The following is a 21,032-nucleotide window of genomic DNA, read 5'->3' as shown; positions in this document are numbered from 1 at the left end:
GCTGCATGGAGATGTTTTCATAGTAGCTTAATTTTACAATAGTGACAAATAATGTCAAGGCTTAGTTAGGGCACAGTTTTCACCAATGAAGGTAAGTCTGAATGTATGAATGTATGAAGATATTAATGTTGCTCCATAGGGCAATTACTAGAAATACTAGCTGCAGTCGCTATGGGAAGGCAAGTGAAGGGCAGAATTAGAACTTGTATGGCATGGTTACAGGGTTCTCTTAATTGGAAATTAATGCCATGAGCCTAATGAAAAAATAAAATGAGAAACACTTATTATAGGGCACTAATTAACTCAGAGGGCATAACGGCAGGTGCAGTGCATATCCCTGGTCTGGTCATATACACAGCCGATCTATAGAAATGAAAAATGTAACTCTAGTGCGCAATCAACCAGTAGTTTAGCTTTGCACTCTCTAAAGGTAATTACAACTGTGGAGAAATGGCTCACAAACTGCTCGTAACACATAAAGTTACACTCTTGGAAAGGGAACCTTATTTAGGATTTTTAATCACAGTTTGTTTCATCCCTGGTAAATGTAAAGCATATGGTTCCTAGTTCCTCTCGCTCTTGAAATCGAATTCAAAGGAAGGCAATAATCTAATTGCTCGCCTTTTGTTCATTCCTGTAAATATAGGGAAAAGAAAACAAACAAGGAAAATGTGCTTGATTATCACCACTCAAATTTGCATAATGACCCTATTTGCCTTAATATTGTCCTCCATTAATGAGATATTATGCAGGGTCCAGTTTATAATGAACAAGCAGGGTACCGTGCCACAAAGGGGACTCTGACATGTCCCTTATTACTGTTACACTAAACGAAGCAAATGATGAAATTTCAGTTTGGAGATTACTTACTGCAGCCTTGATGTCAAAGTGAAAAGTGTGAGCTCTTTTAATATTTGATTGTTTTTTTCAATCCAATTTCATCCAATTCATCATTTAGTCCTCTAATTTACTCATTCCTGTGACATGTTTTGTGATCTGTCCTCTGATTTCTGGACTCTGTATTATTGGGCTGTCTTTTGATGTCTGGATGTCTTTTTAGCCATTTTTGACCACAGTGGGGGTCGAAACTTTTTTTTTCGCGGACATCTTGTGTTTTTCATCTTGGCCAAGATCTTTGGACAAAGTGATCTTCATGGCAACAGAATTACAGAATAACAACCCTGAAAGCCTTGTGATTAGTCTAGTTTGCCTCGGAAAGGTCACAAGGTCCTCAGTCCTGTTGCTTAGTTCACTATAATTGTTTGTTTATAAGTAGTACCCTTATTAAAATGCTCTTTATACAATTAAATTATTTGGTTAAATTTACAAAACAAATCTGTGCTTGCTGGGGCTTGTACGATAAATGAGGTGCTGCTTGCCCGGAAACTAAACTTGAAGCCCAGAAGTGGAAGAAGGATATGGTAGTTAGCTCAGTGCGCTATGGGTAATGTGCTAGGAATGAGATTCAAAAAAATATACAGCAACTCACTTGTTGTGGACTGCCATGTTCCTGGGAGGAATATAACTATGGTGGTGCATCACATCAAGCTTGTTAAAAACTCTTAGAAAACAATTGGATCAGTACAGCAGGAAAACCACCATTGTGTTGTGGATCATGTGCCGTCATTACTCAACAGACTTCAAAACAGAAGTGCAATTGTCTTATGGACCTGTGTGCAGTGTCTAAATAGCCATCCCCACTTGTTATTATTTACATTTGAAAAAAAATGACAATTGCATGTTCTCTCTCGCACTCGCTCTCTCTCCCTCTCTCTCTCTCTCTCTCTCTCTCACACACACACACACACACTCACGCACACAAAGAAAACGTCAGAGGGGAATATTCATTACAATTCATGATCCACACCAGCAAATTGCATCAAGCTTATAAAATATTTCTTCCACTCGTTCAAAGGCTTGTTAGAGCTTAAATTCAATTACAGCTCACACTGAAGCGCACTGTCAGGTCGTCTTAGCAAATCATTAGTCAAGGGTTTATTCCTAGGCAGAGAGAGAGAGTGGTGCCCTGACAAGGCCTAATTGTTGTGAACCAGCTAAAGGTCTCCTAATAAGGCCTGCGATGTGGTGTGGAGCCTATAGCCGGCTCCAGCCCTTAAAATTTCCAAAAACTTTTGCCAGATCAAAGCGATGCAGGGGCAGACCATTTGCTAAATTGTCAGTTTCTAGATTAAATTTGCCTGAGACCTTGCACGAAATCTACATTTTGTTTCTTTTTGTCAAAAAAGAAGAGGGGAAGGTTTGCAAAAGAGAGAGGGTTTGCCTTGACTTCAGTGTATTTCATCTTATGGTGAAATAATGGACGGAAATATGAATTAAATATTGTATAGGCCAGAGAAAAGATAAAGAGAGAGAGAGAGAGATAGAGACGGAAAGAGAGAGAGAGAAAGAGAGAGTGCAAGCATAACAACCATTTATGAGAGAACAGCAAGCATTTTTTTCTGTTGACATTCAGGCCAGATACTAATGATTTGAGCAGGGCGCTCTTGTGTGTTGATTGGAAGGCTCATAGTGTCTGACCAAAGACTAAAAGCCCAGGTTTAGCCAGGCTGTATCTATTACCAGTGATACACTGATAAAAGTTGTAAATGTGGTGGGAAGTAAGCACAGGTATCTATAATAAATGGCTGATTTGTTTGGTCACCCTCTCCCCTGTGCTGAGGTAATTGGAGCAGGTATGGCTCATCCACCGTAGGGGATTCATTACAGTACAAAGGTGAGGCAACCACTGCCTCCACTTATTTCACATATTCTAAATAGCAATACGCCATGCTTGTAAATAAGGAAATACCCTGATGATGACTTTGTCCCACAGTCTGTGTAAAGAAACATGTTGCTGTTGTTTTTGTCCAGCTGATAATAAAATAACACCATGGTTATTTCACCCTGACTTGCTCAAAGAACAGACTCACTCTTTCTACAACTTTGGGTGCAGAATGATAGTTTAGTATCCGATGGCTACAGATAAGCAGGCCGATTGATCAGAATAGTCTGTGAGCAACTCTGTAGGGGTTTGCTAGGGCTGTGTCCTGACTGGAGATTTGTCTGGTGTTGCTATCTCATTATAGTCTGCAATACACCTGCACTACGGTGTTCTGTATCCTCTGTTGCCAATACGGATGGTACGTATGCTATTTTTTCTCTAGGTGAGCTTTTGTTCAAAAAAGGAAATGCTGTGTTGGAGGTATTGGATTATCCATAAAACATATAATGAACTTAAAGAGAAACTATGCAGTATTGGCAATTTCTTTGCTGTTTTCTCGGTTTTTGCTTCTTTTCCGCTGGCTCTGTCATGACGAATGTCTGAGAAACTCCATCGCTACCTTGTTCTAGCCAGTGCCTGGCGTGTATGTGTATTTAAATGTAGTAAAGCAATTTGTTACACTCATTATACTTCCTGACACTGAGGCCATCGGCCCGCCGGCCCAAAGTTGCAAGGGTGTTTTTTCCGCTCACAGGCGCTAGGGGGAAAACGAGACGGCCACCATTCAACCCAAAAAGTCATATAACCATTCCAGTGACTCCGAAGCTGTTAAGTTAAGGTAAATTAAGGTAAATTTAGCTAAAAGCTAGTTTGCCTTTAAATTTTATATTTTCATAAATAATCTTATAATGAAGGATACACTTTGCAATAAATAATGCCTTCAAATTCACATTTAACTGTATGGAGCTTAAATAATTACTAAACAAATACTTAATTAAAAAAGGATGAAATTATATACTGATTAGGAATATGTGAAAAGATTTACGCCATGTTTAGTTTCTCTTAGAGGTTCTTGAGTTCTTAGAAGAACTTGCAAAACAGAAATGTGTGACATGAACAGATTATTGGGCCCTGTACTGGGACTAAAGCACTCAAGAGAGCTCAACTCCACACAAAAAATGAGTTGAAGACACTTCTGATGATGTTTGACTTTCTTCTCTCTTACTTTGACTTCCTATTCAGTGTTACGAACAAGTGACTTGTTTTGATATATAAGGATAAAAAACAAGGTTTATAAGAGGGTAATAGACTGATGACTTAATTGCAAAAGAGTATGGGACTTACATTTAAAAAACTTACTTTTAGTACATTGTCCTATTTTCTCTCTGTCAATGCACTGTAACACAATTGGAGGGGTCCGTACAGCTAGGGGAAAAAAGTTCACATTGAGTGTTTTTTTTTCTTCTTTTTCATGCTGCCGAGGAATTGATTTTCATAGCAGCCCATGAGCCCGAAGCAGCTTTTTTTTTTATCAAGCGCATGGGTGTGTCGCTGCGTTTCGTCAGAATACCCCAGACCCACAATCAGTCTAAACCAGTTCAAATAGCGCTGTTCAATCTCTCAGCAGCTGGGGCTGGCGGGGAGCGCCATAAAAGCATGCTAAGTGCGCTAAGCTCTCTTCTCTTCGCTCCCGCACAGTTATGGCTCTTTTTCCTACCCCCCACCCCCAACCCTCTCTTCTCTCCTCCAATCTTTACTCCTGCCCCCCCTCCTCTCTTCTCTCCTCCAATCTTTACTCCTACCCCCCACCCCCAACCCTCTCTTATCTCCTCCAATCTTTACTCCTACCCCCCACCCCCCCTCCTCTCTTCTCTCCTCCAATCTTTACTCCTACCCTGGTGAGTTGTTCACTCTAGGCAACATGTGCTTTCTCCTCAGTTTACTCGACTGAGCTGTGTAAATAGATCTTATTGCGAATTGGTCCCTCGGTGTCGCGCTGGAAAGATGCTTGGACAGAGATATGCAAGTAGGAGGGATAGGGGATTTGTGTTGGTAATGCAAGAAAGCACTCAAGTGATCCCAACTCACTGGAATTTCTGGCGTGTTTAAGTTAAGCAGAGAAAAAGAAAACAGAATCACTGGTGAATGAGGGAATGTGTGTTGAAAAAAATAAAAGATCCAGCAGGCCTTATCGCACAGCTCATGAAAATTCATGGACAACTACCTGATCAGGGGTCAACTCCAACTTCACAGAGATGTTTTCAAAACAACCTTCAACCACATGGCCAGCCAATGTCACAGCTGCCGATGATGTGGTCCATTTGGCCACAGGCTTAAAAGCAACTGTTTTTCAACTTAACCTTTATCCACTGCATCTGTGGCATAATAGCATTTACCAGTCAGTCATTTTTCAGTGTGTCTATATTCTTAAGAGAATAGAAATGCTCTGTCACAAGCTAGCAGCTTTCAGTACAATTAAAAAGGAGTTGAAGTGTATGATTGTGTATTTGTTTCTAAATAACTCTTCATAAACCTTAATATGATCCAGTTGATAAGATTAAACAGGTGTAATACAAACTCCAAAAGCTGAGAAATGTTTTGCGTAATTTTGAATGGAAGAGAAATAGTATATATTACAATTAAATTAGAATCTAAAATACTACAACATGTACTGTACATACAGTTTTAGGTTGTGTCTGTTTAGTTATGTCGTCATTCCTGCCACTGCAAATTGCTAGGTAGCTACCTCAACTATAATGAGTGTATGTCTACATCAAACAAACAAATCATCACAAAATATAGAATGATTAATCAGCAAAACAGTTGAGTAAAAGTTTACAATTTTAAAAACCAAGCAATTGAGGGACAGTAATCACATGCAAGCACACACATACATTGGTGTGCATGTGCAGCAAATATTTTCCAGCTTCCTTTTGGAACAGTTTCATTATCCCGTGACTTTCAAAGAATACAGCCAGACCCCAAGTGTGTATGTACAGTGGTTTGGCTTTGCTTCGGGCTGGGGAATGTTAGCGGCCTGTGAGCCTCACTTACTGTAGTGCACAGCTGAGGGAAGCCTGGCCGAGAGACCCCCGAGAGCAGCTGGCTGCAGACCAGATCTGGGCCAGAACTCACCCGCTCTCACACGAGGGAGTGGGGAGTGGGTTGGGGTGGGGGGATTCAATTATGACAGCATCACACCAGTGACCTGTAATGCAGCAGCAGTCTCTCTCTCTCTTTCGCTCCCGACGGTACCAGCTGGCAAAACGCAAAAGAGAAGAGAAGAGAAAAAAAAAGCAAAGCCAAGAAAAATCTATGTGAGAGATGAAGCGCATTAGTCCGCAAGTCACAGCAGAGGTACTGATGGAACCTTTTAGAGCCACAGTGCTGCTGAGTGAAAACACAGAGCGCTCTCGGCTGATGTCATTGCACAGCTGTTGCCTTAATTATGCCTTGCTGTGACACGAAAGCCCCTCTCGGCGTGTACATTCTCCCCTCCACGGAACAAGACTTCTTCTAAATGTGTGTTCATGTTTCTGCCTTTCTCTCTCTCTCTGCCTCTCTCTCTCTCTCTCTCTCTCTCTCTCTCTCTATCTCTCTCTCTGTAATTCCCTCTCTCTTGCTCTCCTCCTGGTCTTTCTTAGCCTCTTCTTTCTCTCCACCAAGGGACCCGATGCCAAGTAACCTCTCACGCGGGCCGCTTCAAAAGGCCGAGCCCTCACTCGACACATTGTTAGGTTGTTGAGGAGATTGCTAGTCTTGCTGTTGCTGTTCGTCCATCAGTCAACTCGCCCCCCCCCCTCAAGCCCCCAGCCCACATGCCTCACAACCCCCCCCCCCCCCCCACACCCCCCGCACCCTCCACCCACTACCCGTGTCCATTCTTCCTCTCTGGGATTGCTACACTAAACAGGCCGTGCTCACACAGCTGCCTAGATGTGTTCCCCTCTGTGATCTTAAGAGCATCCACTGTTTAAAATTCATCTCTCATCGTCTAAAACCTAAGCATTTTTTTCCACTCCAATTTGTGGTTATGAGAGTCCATTTGCGCGACCTGTCTCTCTCAACACTTTTTAACCAACCCCCGGAGTGCTCATTGTTGTACGTTGTACAAGGAGAAACACTGTTTTTTGGATTCATGTCTAAATCTTTTTCTCACAAGATGAGTATCATTCCACACATGTTCTTTAAATTAAGTATTTCTTTGTGTGGTATCTGACCATTAAAGCTGGAAACCGCTTACATTACAGCTCACAGGCACTTGGATTACGAGACCACCATAATGATATGGAGAACAGAGGAACACAGGCTACTAAATGTCACATAAGTAAGGTCGGATATTTGTCACTGCCCCATAGATTTCAAGTGGCGCTTTCTCACAACAAAGCCTGGGCAGGGTTTGGCCCCATTGTGGCCCTTAGAGCGGCCTAGTCCAAATTCCCCCCTACAGAAAGACGGGCACCACATGGCTGAGGCTTAGCGTGAAGGACATAAAGTTATTGGCTTGTGACAGCGAGTGGCAGCGAGGCTTTAGAGCGAACAGGTGTTTCGCATTCCACTCCAGCAGCTACGAGGCCCGGCCTGTGTGTTGGACCCAGAGTGAAGCTCGGCCCTTAACGACCCCGGCCAAGCATCATATCCGAGGCCTCGTCCACTGCTGCTGTACTCAACGCAACTTTGCCCAGGGCAAGGCGAGAGCTTTAGTATTCTGATACGCATGTGGTGGGGCCCGTCGCGCAGACAGCAGGCATTCCAGAGCTGAACAAAAGTGCACCGGCATGGGAACACTGTCCCATACTTGAAACCCAGGATGTATTGGTTAAGATTGTGAAAACAAACAAAGAACAATACAAATGAGTACAACAGAAGGTGGAGAGGCAATTACCAGCTCAAAACTGACAGCAAGCAGCACAGTCATTCCTCCTGTTTATCTGTCTCTTTTAGGCAGCAAACTCCAAGGCACATATAAATGTATATTCTCATCAACACAGACTCACATTCCAGGGCTTAATGTCTGTTTATCAGCCATCATGAGATGGCTGGGTTTAGTGATGTTAAAAAAAAAAATCCTCGCCTTATTTTTTTTGGCAAACTTCTTCCATCAAATATTCAGCACAGAAGCTCAATGAAATGTCACATCTGTGATGAGAGGCAAACTGCAAACTGTCAATGTTGACTTGATTAGGGGAGTGCAACTGAGGTGCGAGTTGACGGAGTGAGCTAACACTCTTAGACAGTCGCCGCAAATTTCCCCTCCACTAATCAGAGGCAACCGTACGGTGGAATCTGCAGCGTCGACGGCGCCCCAAACGAGGAGAGACTTTATTATTACTTTAATTACCGCTCCTTCATTTCATTTCCCAGTAGCTTTCCACCAAGCCACTGCTTAATGTAGGAATGTGGGGAAGAAAAGAGAGTGAGTGTGAAGAGCAGGGAGGAAGAAGAGGAAGAAAACGTGTCTTGTGCAGAGGTACCCCCTAGTGATTCCGTAGCAGGCACAAAAGCTGCCACGTATGAAATAACTCTTATTAAAGTCAATACATATACATAGTTCTGATGCATAATTTATGGCAGTCTCCGTGGCGAAAGCACCAGCACCAGAGAATAGGTTTCTCAGACTTCTCTGTTTTGTATGCTTTTCAAAGTATTTGGCGGGAGCACTATGTCGCGGTTGAGAAAATGAGCAAATACACAGAGAAACAATTGTGTGTTATGCGTGTGCAGTGTGCATTGTGCACGTTTCCTTGAATGAAATCTTATCCTCAAGGCAATCACATGAGTAGGTCATCAGAAAGTTATGGTGCGAGACGTTTCGAAATTACATTCTCTGGGGAGAATATTATGAAGTGTGGGAGATGTTACGGTGAATCAAACAACATATGCCATGTCATATTCACATTTCACTTGCAATCTTATGAATTTTCTCCACAGTGAGCAATGGTGCTTCCTAAAATGACTTGTCAGGAACTATGCATGGTTTCAGATGTCTAATTCATTACCTTAGTAATTATCAGACAAATGTGCATTTTATATTATGCTTTGGTTTTCACAATCTAAGATCTTCAGTGAGAACCTGAACAAATAAAGTACTACAGCTGAAGGCACATTATTATGATTGATTTATGCTTTCTCTGCAGCCATTGCTGATTCCTAGTTCATGAATGGACTCTAAGGAGGGGAAAGCTCCTTTTTTTTCTCCAAGTGCAATACAGTTGTCCTTGCCTTAAAAGGAGGGAAAGTAAAGTCTGAAAGCTGTTTGCAGTTAAACACCCAAGACAAAAACATATTTGTTCTCGTCTCATTTGCACCTGTGCGGCTGACAAAGGGTTAATGGGCCAAAACAACTCAATTAAAAAAGTCAACAGTTTGGATTCCCATCATCAGGACCCGGCCTGCCTAGAGTCAGGAGAGTTGCACATTCCTTTCTTAAAGTGCTCCATCTGGGCCTTGCAACAGACAAAAGTTTTCTTTCATATTAGTTGTTTATTGTTCTATGAGATTGATGCCGTTAATATCAGCCTTCAGAATGACAGATTATCATGGCGAGTTAATCAGCGCCATTAGCAGATAAATATCTGTAATTTAATCACCGCTGTAATTTCTTTTACAATAATACGATTTACAAATGTAAGTGATTATGTAATTAGCTTACATCTCCACAGATTACAATCCCTTAGAGTTCTGAGCGTCTGGTTTCTAAAGATTACAGTATTTAATTTAAGTCACTCTGTTTTCTGTGGTTTTTGTGTCTCTGTCAGTGGGAATGGTTTGCTCTTGGACAGCTCTTAAAGTAGTTCAGAAGTGACCCTTTACATGCCTTGAATGCTCCCCTCCCTTTTGGTCACTCTTTCTTTCTTTCTTTCTTTCTTTCTTTCTTTCCTGTTGCTCTCGCTCTTTTTCTCCCAGTCTCTCTCTCTGTATCTCTCTATCTTCAACTACCACTCTCGCTCTCTCTCTTTCTCTCTCTCTCTCTCTCTCTCCCACTCTCTGTCCCTCTCTCTCCCTCTTTCTCTCTCCCACTCTCTCTCTCTCTCCCTCTCATGTCCACCACTTTCCCAGCTCACAAGTGGACACGGCCCACAAGTGGTGCTCACTGGGGAAAAGAATGTCTTACATTAAATTCAATTGAAAAATGATGTGCACTTGATAAAATAAAGCCTGGCTCTGGGGCTGGCATATCTAAACAGCTATCAAGGATCCCTTTGTTGCTCCGCAAGCCCTGGCCCAAGGCAAAGTCTTGGTTTCAACATTCTAAAGTTATACTCCTTTATTTACAAAGTAATTTGTCGGTTAGTGTTGATTTCCTAAATGCGACATAAAAGGAGCGCGGCAGAAAGAGAGAGAGAGAGAGAGAGAAAGAGAGAGAGTGAGAGAGAGAAAGTTAGGGAAAAAAATGGAGGGAGAAAATCATAGAAACAGCCGAGAATCAGACGAAATTGCTTCCATGTGTGCCCCACTGCTGGAGCGGTGCATAGCTGGACCTGACCCTCAGAGCCGCCGCCAATTCAATTTGAAAGGCAAAGTTCTTTTAATGAAGGCCTAATTTTCATTGCCACTCTATTGACTTCAAAGCAGTTCAGGTTGCCAAACATAATTTCACTGGAGGTATTTTCAGGTGCACTGCAAATAGTTCATAAATAATTTCCCCATTAGTTCACTTCTCCTCTAAGGGATGGACTTTTAGAAAAGAAAAAAGAGGTCGGGGTAGGGGGGGGGGGGGTAGGGTTGGGGGGGGGGGGGGTTGAATGTTTGGTCTGTTGAGGCTGTGGCCCCTGCATTTCGCCAGGAGCCTAAGGAGTCAAATGCCACTTTGCTGCTCTGCAACTTCTCCAAAAAGCCTTGATGACCGAAGCATAGCAGCGGTGCCCGAGCCTGTCACTCAACCCGGCGGCTCCTTAGGAGGCGTGTGCTGTGAGAACTCAACCATTAGAGGATTAGTGAATTAAAATAAATCCAACTCCGAGAACGCTAATAAGCAATGCGTTATTGCATATGACCACGCTGCCACTTCGAATGGCTCGCCGGACCGTTCCTGGACACGTGAGCCCTCAGTTCTTGCTGTTAAATGACCCTCGACAGACAGCTTCAATTAGAACTGCACCAGAGCAACAGTGAATTATGACACTGTCATAAAGCACTTCCCCAAGTATTCACATATGGCTCAAACATTAGTCTGTGTGTTGTATATAGCTGCTAAGCTGTAAGCCATGTCATTTTTTTTGCTCTGATGTTTTTTATGGTATTATATGAGACTTATATGAGCTTTATGATTTGTTTAGCAGTAATTGGAAGCGATGCTTTGTTTATTTACTTATGTTGTCAGTCTTGTTGTCCTTGCTTGTTAACAGTGAGCTTTTATGGAGCTAAATCGGGTAACCTTTTAGTTTCCACTTTGACTGGCTTTCACCCTGACCAGATGGGTAGTAATTGCTTTAAAACAAGTCTTATTCCATCACATAAATAATCTTAGCCGCAGCATAACTGTATAATTAATCAAAACCAACAATGAAATGCTAGACTTCAGTTGTTTCCTGCGGTGATAGATACTTTAGATATTCTCTTTTTCTCATTGTCCGTGGCAAGTATGTTCAGAATGCATATTTCATGCCTCTTGTCAATTTCAGAATTTAATGGATTCTGAAAGCCTCCCAGATCCATGCAATCAAAGGCCTAATTCAAGACAAACTAACAATAAAAGGAATATTGGCATCAAAGCACATGTGTTTCGAATTTCACAACATTCTTAAAGAATTATATGAATCTTGTGGGGCCAGTGCGTTGACTTAGCAAGCCATTAAACCAGTTATGCCTTTGTCAAATGCTTTGTAAAGAACTTAATAAAAAAAACTATGAACCCTCTGATAGGTAATAACGTAGAGGAAGTTGAACTCGCATGACTAACAGATTTTCTGGACTACACCATAAATTTCAGAAACATGAGAATTGGATGCCAGTTATAAATTTTTTCCCCTTTTTCCTTTTTTTGTATGTTCTCCGTTTAAAATGTTATTATTGTTCTTTAATTGCATTTCCTACCCTGCAGCCGACTATAACCTTTGAAGGAGAGAGAGAGAGAGAGAGGGCAGAAAAAATGGAGCGCCTGTTTTTTATTGTGAGCAGCCAGGTATTCTGGCAATAAAAGCATGCTGGTGTCATTGTACACGTAACATGCTTAATGTGCAAACAGACCATAAATCACTGCTGCTAGCAGTGATATCTGATTAGGCTGGGGTAATTGCTGCTCTGCTGATGCTGTTGTTGCTGCTGCGCCTTCGTTTGAACCCACGCCCAGGTTTGCCCGCAGTTCTCACATTGGAATTAGGCTTTGTGTGTTGTTAGGGAGGGAAATTATGGAAAACTCATAGTTGAAGTCACACACACACACACACACACACACATGCGGGCACACACTCACACAGACAAGCAGGCACGCACGCACAGACACACACACACATACTCAAAAAAATCAGATACATTCACCCACTCACAAGAGAAAACTTGCACACACACACACACACACACACACACACACACTATAACAGCTTTTACCTGAGCCAGTCACAGACAAAACCACTGCCCTCAACCCCCCTGACCCACGTCGCAGTCATACACGCAGTCAAACACGCTCACCAATATGTTCCCATGCAGCTCCTTAAGCCACAATGCGTTTTGACACATGGGGGATGGCCTGCGTCCGAAAACCTCACTCTGACCTCCACAAACCCTAAAAGTCCACCCAAGGATGTCGTAGGTCAAAGGACCGTCGCGAGGGCTTTCTAACATTTGGGGCTGTGGATTGCACTCTGGTTTTGCCCCCCACAACCCAACCCCCCACCCATATCAATCCCAATAAAAGTTACCCACTCTCTCTCCATGCCAGACAGATAGTAATTGGGTATTTCCTCTCGGCTCCCCTGCTTGCTCCGTGCTGACTGCCTCTGTGAATTAATCCACGGCCTCCTCGGGCTACTGGTCATCGGTTTAGGATTACGTGCCCCTTTCTGTACCACACTTAAGCACTCTGTCTGCCATGTGTGGAAGAGAGATAGGGATAGATATGTCACAAGTGTGTGTGTGTCTGTGTGTATGAGAGTATGTGTTGTATTGGTGAGGTGAATGTGTGTGTGTATGTCTGTGAATCTCTGTGTGTGTGTGTGTGTGTGTGTGTGTGTTTATGTGTGTATGTTTGAGAGAATGTGTATGAGAAAAAAAAGTGTGCAACTGGTCCTGTTTGTGTGTTTTTGTCATAACAGTTTGAAAGAGAGTGATAGAGTTTAAAGAGAGAGTTTGGAGTAGAGAACTACTGGACTAGCTCGGTGTGTGATGGCATTGTTGGCTAAAATGGAGCCTGCTGCCACTAGATCAATAGGCCCAGTGTAGGTCAGTGCGTAGATCTGTGTCGTGTTTGTGTATGTCAGCTCGTTGTTTTGGATCAGATTAATAATAGCAGAGGATGATGTTACGGGTGATTCACAAGCACAGACACCTCAATTTGGCTGGACACACAAACCTTAATTAATGAGTTGTTATTAGAGGGGAGAGGGAGCCCTCGCTATCTGCTAAATACACACAGCCGGCGGACTAATGAGCTCACTGTGCACACACATACACACATTGGTATACCAGCAGCACACACACACACACACACACATAGCCACACACTATCTCTCTGTCAGGCTCCTACTGACACACACACAGAAGCATTTCCACACATTCTGTAATACACATACATTATACTCTCGCTCACACACACACACACACACACACACACACACTCTCTTATATATTTTTCTCTCTGCCTTTCTCATACACACACACAGACACAAACACACACACATGCTGTGCCTGTCTACATAGTTCCACCTGAGGGTGGCAGCACTGTTGGCATTTCCTTCGGTTAGACGGGCAGCTCGAGGTCTGCTGGTCTGTGGCCGCTGCCTGCCTGCTGGTCGGTCCCCAGAGAGCGGGAGGCTCCCTGGCCCCATTCCACAGGCTAGGCTCAGGAAATGAGAGCTTGACCTCTACTTCAGTGGGAAAAAGAGCCTCGTCTGAGCGGCCTCAGCACACAGGCTGCCAGGCCAGTCTCTCACATCTCTCCCACAAACATACCCCCAAAAGCAGCCCTCAGGCGCTCGAACTAGATTTCCTCGTGAAGAAGAATTAGATACAAAAGAGTGTTATACACTAGTGTGCTAAATGATCTTTCTACTTTTCGAAATAGGGTAAATCATATACTGCTACTGTGGTACCAGTGTAATGTGCTGTATATCCTAGTATAACTTATTTTTAGGTCTCTTATTCCCAAACCCTATTCATTATCCTAACGCATTCATCAGAATTCCATTTTGGTTCAAAGCTCTTTTTTTTTTTTTTTTTTTTAAAAGCTCATGGCCCCTCAGTTAAAAGCGGCCCTCCCAAACGATGGGACTCTAATTCGGGCCGGCGATAATTAAATTTAAGGTTCACTCATTCTCAGTCATCAGCTTCAAACGCACTCTCACTCTCGGATATCTCCTGCAGATTTTCAAATTCTTTTTCCATAACACTTTCTGATTAAGCATAAGCATTATGATTAAAAAAGAAATTCTCTGGTCTTCTGATAACCAGTCGGGATAAAACATAATTGCTCTCCAGCGACTTTGATGCCAGTCGGAGAAGCTTGAGGTTTAAGTTCTCTTATTAGTGGAATTCCGCTAGAGTGTGAAGTTCTCACGCACACACACACACACACACACACTCCTCGGACGACTTGATTTTGAAAGCCGAGGATACAAATGTGGAGCATGAATGCAAGGCGTCACAGGATCTTTGTTGTTAAACTGTTTGCTAATTGGAAGTGTAATGATCTTTGAAGCTGAGTGACAACGCTGTATAATGTCTTGATGAGCAGCTATTTGTATGTCGGCGTGAGAATGAGAGTTGTGCATTAAAGATACATCAGTGAGCAGAACTCTGTCTCCTGTCAGCATTTGAGGACTGATACATCACTCTGATATGTTGTTTAATTGTTAAGTTATGGTAATAAATTGCTATCCATCTTTTGACCGGCAGATCAAGACTTTTCAAGTATAATTATGATCCATTTCACACTTCATGCGTTGTTGCTGTGGTGTCTGTGAATTATTCAACTTTATGCTGCTGGATTTCTAAGCGTAAGAAGCCCTCAACAAAACAACATTGTTACCCACGGCGTGTGTGGTGCAATGTACAGTATATGCATTGTAGCTTCTGTTGGCTGTAGATAAAAACACCTCTTTATCTGTACTATAATGTATTCCTGTGTAGAGTGTTGCACCAAAACGTCTTTGAGATCTCTCAATGGAGAGCTGCAAACTCTTATCCCAGTCTTGCGTGTTTCTTTCTGTCGATAATTTGTTGTAGGCTTCGGAGGCCGTGCCTGTGTGTGGGTCATATGTGCGAGGCTAGCTGAGTGGATTATTCCATTTTTACGTATGGAAAAAGAGGCAAAGCTTTGCAACGTGGTGTCATCAGAGCCAATCAGTGATAATGATAGTAATTGGAGGTGTTGAGATTTCTTTGACTGGTGAAGGAATTATTGATGTGAATGAGAGTACCTACCCCCCAACACACACACATACACACACACACACACACACACACATACACACACCACCATCACCAAAAAAGTCCTTTTTCTCCTCCCTAGCCAACCGAGATTACTGCATGAGGATTTTTCCCTTAGTGAAAGAAATTGCATTGACCTCTTCTATCCATTGCTTCCATATGCGAGCAGTTATCTCTCTTGCAAATGGAAATGAGCGCCAAAATTGCAACAAATGGGGCCATGCCACTGACTGCAGATGTTCCACGCCCCCCCCCCCCACCCCTCCTGTTTTTTTGCAGAGAGAGTACACATGCCCGATCGAATTAACTTTAACCCCTCCGTCGACGGAGCAGACATCTCTTTTAGAAAACCTCCACTCGGCCAATTTGTTTTGGAGTGGAGGCTTTGGCTGGCGGACTGTATCGCATCGCGAGGCAAATGCGTTGTGATAGTATAAAACACCTGAGGGGGGGGGGGGGCGGATATCTTTGGGGGTCTGTCCAAGATCAGCCTGCCTCCCGTAGCTGTCCAAGCCCCCCCAGCGAGGTCATCCCATACACCCCAACCCTACTCCACCTCTCCTCTGTTTGAAGAAAGGTAAGGAAAGGAGGAGGGATGGAGAGATAGAGTACTAAACGAGATAAAAGTGAAGGGATGGAAACCAGAGCAAAAGGTTTTTTAAAAAGAAAACACCTGTTTGAGGAGCAGCGGCTCCACAAAAGCTGGGATGAAAGTGTGTGACTCGGCAGGGAGAGACCAAGGAGGGCCAGAAGGTGGAGTGGAAGTAGTTGTGCTGTGTGTGTGTGTGTGTGTGTGTGTGGTGGGAGTTGGTGCTGTGTGTGTGTGTGTGTGTGTGTGTGGTGGGAGTTGGTGCTATGTGTGTGTGTGTGGTGAGAGTTGGTGGTTTGTGTGTGTGTGTGTGTGTGTGGTGATAGTTGGTGGTGTGTATGCGGGGGGATGGAGAGCAGGGGGGGGGGGGTGGGCAATGTGGTCCCCAACAGGTGCTTCCTCAGGGCAGTGCTGTGAAACAAACGCTAATATATGGAAATGGCCGGGGAAAAGCTCTCTCTCACGTCAGCCCTCATTCATTCCCCCCTCCTGCCTGGTGCGCCGGATAATAAGCAACGCCTTCATAAAAAACGGGCCCCCAAAGATAATTTGCCAAATTGGTTAAATGTTGCTCTGAGCTGGCCGTGTTAATAGGCTCCATTCGGACCGGGCGGGGGTCAGCAGAGTCACTCACTCACAGAGGGGAATAGGACCGACCCCCCCCTCACCCCCAACCCCACCCCACCCCAGTCCAGTCCTCGACGTCCTCTCCTCCGTCGTGTCCCACGGGGAGTGGCGTGAGAAGTGACGCTCTCTTTATGGCTCTTTCTTCTTTTCAACACGGCTCCACCGCAAGCCATTTTCTCCTCTATTTTCTTCTCTTCACCATTTGCATAACCGCTGGGAAGATTCAGTGGGGATTTGAAGCCTGATTAAGTTGTAGGTGCCGATTTTATCACCCCGTTCACAGTATGCCTATGTGTGTGTGTGTGTGTGTGTGTGTGTGTGTGTGTGTGTGTGTGTGTGTGTGTGTGTGTGTGAGCGTGTGACTCTTGTGTGTCACATTAGTAAGAGCCCCCTCCATAGCGACTAGCTAGTGATTCATCATTCCCCTTTGGTCAGCGTTACAGGAAGTATCTGCTCTTTTTCAAGTTCCGCATGCTCAGTCCCGCTTCCCCAACCCAAAACTGAGGTCCCATTGCAGGGCAAACCATCTCATCTCACCCCCATAAAAAAAGGGCTTCGACCCATAATTTATAAAACTGTCATCTTAATACACACAAATATTATATACCCCTGTAAAAATGCAGGGAATTGAAACATACAGGTGCTAACTTATTTCACTTTGGGTTTTCCTGCCTGTGGTAATGAAGGCCAGGTGAGGCCCACTGGTTGCTTTAATCAAGCTGCGAGCTGGGCAGCGTGCAGATTTGCAGCTTGTTGAAAAGGCATGCAGTACACATGGGGTTCATTAGGGGGTTAGAGGAAAATCAGTCAGGAACAATTGTTTTCCCACTCCCCATTGCTAAAGTGGAATAACTTACACACGCACACTCACACACCCACACTCACACACTTACACACACACATACACACACACACACACACATACACACACAGAGGAGCACATGCAAACACATACACAGTATAGTTGGGGATGACAGCTTCTAAAGTCATCAGACTTCCAAAAAGAAAGGTGAACCGACATGAGGTGTTTTGCAAAATGATTGCTGTTTCATTGTTGCTCACGCGCGCGAGAGCACACACGTTTAATGCAATCAGCCTTTGATTAGGTTTCCTCTGTTGCACTTTGGTCCCCTCATAAAAAACTCTGTTGAAAGACCTATTTTTCTGTCCAACATTATTCTCTTTTTGAATATAATATGCCTGAGTCAGAACTGCTTTAAGGTCTCAGCAGGTGTAAACTTTGACTTTTTCAATCATTATGTCTGAAAGTGAATTTTTTACTACCGTATAGTGACTGTTTGGGTTTCCTTGCCCCAAAGACATATTTAATTTACAGCGAATCTATACAGCGCTCAAACCGCACGAGAGACATCGACTGAGAGTGGGAGAGAAATGGCAGAATGAGAGACTTCGGAGGGCTGTAAATTTCCTGCCATAATTTATATGCATCACATGGGAGGCATAAAAAGCACATTCTCACAAATTACGTTCACTTTTCAGACAAATGAGAAAATAACCCAGTGTTGTTGTAGGCATAAATAAATGATGGCAATGTAGAGTTACGGCACAAAAAAGGCATTCTTTGCTCTTCTAAAGGTCTGTGATGTGAAAGGAATCGTGACCAGCTGCCGGTTGGAAAACTAAGTGTGTGGCAGGAACTGGACACCCAGGTGGTGGCTTTAATTTTGAGTCTGTATGTCATTTCTTTCGGATGTTACCTTGTATGCTACATTAACAGTGCCTTCATTATAAATAGTAAAATTTGCTCATGTGTGTCCAATTGGTCCTTGGAATAATAATGCAGTTTCAAATGATTTGTGCATTTTTGCTAAGATTTGATTGGACTTTAAGGTCAAACATTATTGTTACAAAAGGCAAAAAACATCACAACACCCTTGAAAAGGGGAGCCTCTCCTCTTTCTCCTCAAAGTGGATGACCAGCAGTATCTTCCATTCTTTGGAAGCAAAAGCAAGTTTGACTTTGCAGCCATACCAGAGGGACATTTGTTTTCTTGTGGATAAAAAACACAACAGGAATCGTTTACTTCTCTGCAGTAGGGGGAGCAAAATATTGTCTTATTTCCTGAAAACCTGTTTGCAAATTACATATTTCCTCCTGTCCCTCAGACATTGCAAGGCCATATCCGATCTCCCAAACCTCATGCATGCATAGCAAACAGTCCCCCGGCAGGGCTCTGTTTACCTCCAGAAGATATCACACACTGGCCCACTGCCTGTCTGCTCTTGCATGTTTTGCATTCACCAGAGGAGGATTTCTTTAAAAACATCTCCGTCTATAGCCGAGCTCATGCATACTTACTATTCAGCCCTACACACACACATACACACATACACACACACACCCGCACACGCACACACCACACACAGGCACGCATGCACTCGCACACACTCATATACACACAGATACACACTGAAGAAAACTTACCGGCTCATCCTGTAGATGAACTTTCCTGAGGTGAGAGAAGAAGAAAAACACACAGTCAGTATGTGTGTGTGTGTATGTGTGTGTGTGTGAGAGAGAGAGAGAGAGAGAGAATTATTATTCTTGTTTTCTTTTCTACCCTCCTTTAAAAAAAGTAGGAGATATTAAATTTAATCTAGTGCAGTGGAATGCAGAGAGGGAAAGAGTGAGAAAGCTGAACTTCGGGAAGGTCATTGAAAAGTAAATGGGAGGCATCATTTTGCATAAAACTCTCCGACGGATCTGTGACAAGACTGCTTATGGTGTCACCCCACTGACAGGCGTCCATCACCCCGCATTACCGTGGCCTCCGTCACAAGGTGTCAGCCGGAGCCTTTTCAACCCGCACCTCCACCGGATGATATGAAAGCCCATGACAGACACACTTACTGTCATGCCTGCGAACCCACCGACCAGCCTGGTTGACCCCGGCCGAGGTGCCATTACGGCTAAGGAAAACACTGAGAGTGCCGCGGGGACTGATGGTGGGATAGAGAGAGAGAGAGAGAGAGAGAGAGAGAGAGAGAGAGAGAGAGAGAGAGAGAGAGAGAGAGATGGACAGACACGGGAGAGACAAATAAAAAAATTAAAAAAGTTGCCGTTGCCAGCCAGTCACTCAGACGACCCCGGGGATAATTAAAGGGGGGCCTCATTTTCTTTCTCACCGACCCCAAGCAGGCAGGGGCCGGGGCACTTAAGTCATTTTCGGTGGAGAGAGACACCTGTGCAATCGCACCGAGTTGCTCGAACAGAACACCCGAGGCTGCTGGCGTGGGAAGAGTGAAAAAGACCCTGTCTTTAACCTTTGACCTTTGTGGAGTTCTGAAGCATAGAAAGCAGTGTCGTCAGAAGATGCAGTCTCAGCCCCAAAGAGGCAGATGGGGGTGACGAGAAAGACTCTCTCCTTTGGTTAAAATATCAACTGGCAGAAGCCAACATATTATTCAATTCAATCATTAAATTTGAGGAAGTGCTTTTTAATAATTTAATACGTCTCACATATTCGCCTTGATATCATTTGTATTATCACAAAAAGCCATGACCAAAACACACACAGTGATAAGCAATTTACCCGTTTTGTGCATACATGCAAAAAATACAAAAACTACCGAGAATAATATATATATATATATATATATATATATATGTGTATATATATATATATATATATATATATATATATATACAGTGTATAATATATATATATATATATATACACAAGATAAAAAAGAGGTTATGTATATCCTACCCTTTACTATCCTTAGAGCTGATGGCCCATCCGTGCTTAGTGTGTGTCTGTGTCTGCAGTTGGGCGGCTGGAGTCCAGGAGTGTGCCTGGGTGTCACCAGTAGGTGCAGCTGTAGTGCAGCGAGAAGAGGGAGAGGGAGGAGGAGAGGAGAGGGGGAAGAGAGGAGGATAGGAGGAAGAGAGAGGAGGAGAGAGAGAGAAGAGGATGTGAGGTGAGGAGGAGGGAGAGAGAGGAGGAGAGGAGGGAGAGAGAGAGGAGGAGAGGAGGGAGAGAGAGGAGGTCAGAATCATCACTTCACCCTCTACTATAGCAATGGCGTAAACAACCATGCTTCTCCAATCCTCTCTTCTACTCCTGTATTCCTCCTCATCCTCTCCTCCTGTCCTCTCCTGTCCTTTTCCCTTCTCTCACCTGCTTCTTCCTCCTCTTCTCTGTGCTCCTCTTTGTCCTCTCTCCATCAGCAGAGTTCATGCCAGGACTAGCGGTGTCCCAGTCAGTCAGTCACTCCGCCAGCCAGTCAGCCAGTCACTCAGTCAAGTCAGTTTGTCACAGTACTCACTGCAACCTTCTCGCCCAGGAGGGGCTCTGCCTCGCACCGTATTTGTCACTCCCGCCAAATATGTGTGTGTGTGTGTGTGCCAAGAATGTCTTGAACAAATACACATAGGAATACTGGACGCATTCTCAGTGGAAGAAATCACACCAGAGCAGTCAGTGGCTGACAAAATAAATACAGAGGCTCACTTTCACCTGCTTTTATGAAAGTCATTTTGTATGT

At 43.7% G+C, this 21,032-nt stretch overlaps 1 long non-coding RNA gene across 1 annotated transcript in view; it reads right to left on the bottom strand.

Annotated features, from left to right (window-relative positions):
• LOC143099635 (uncharacterized) overlaps positions 1 to 20,755 on the bottom strand; it is a 38,955-nt gene extending 18,200 nt beyond the window's left edge. Inside the window, exons 1-3 of the long non-coding RNA XR_012981704.1 lie at positions 20,666 to 20,755; positions 20,255 to 20,363; positions 18,970 to 18,994 (exon numbers count right to left, since the gene is read on the bottom strand). This is a non-coding gene — a long non-coding RNA (uncharacterized LOC143099635). The remainder of the gene's footprint in view (positions 1 to 18,969; positions 18,995 to 20,254; positions 20,364 to 20,665) is intronic.
• Between the last annotated feature and the right edge of the window lie 277 nt (positions 20,756 to 21,032).

Source organism: Alosa pseudoharengus, unplaced genomic scaffold, assembly GCF_046254945.1.
Source record: "Alosa pseudoharengus isolate Yale_2024_CS ecotype anadromous, Long Island Sound unplaced genomic scaffold, YU_APseudo_1.1 YU_APseudo_1.1_scf_3, whole genome shotgun sequence".
Classification (NCBI taxonomy): Eukaryota; Metazoa; Chordata; class Actinopteri; order Clupeiformes; family Clupeidae; genus Alosa; species Alosa pseudoharengus.
This window is presented reverse-complemented; position numbering and strand designations above follow the sequence as displayed.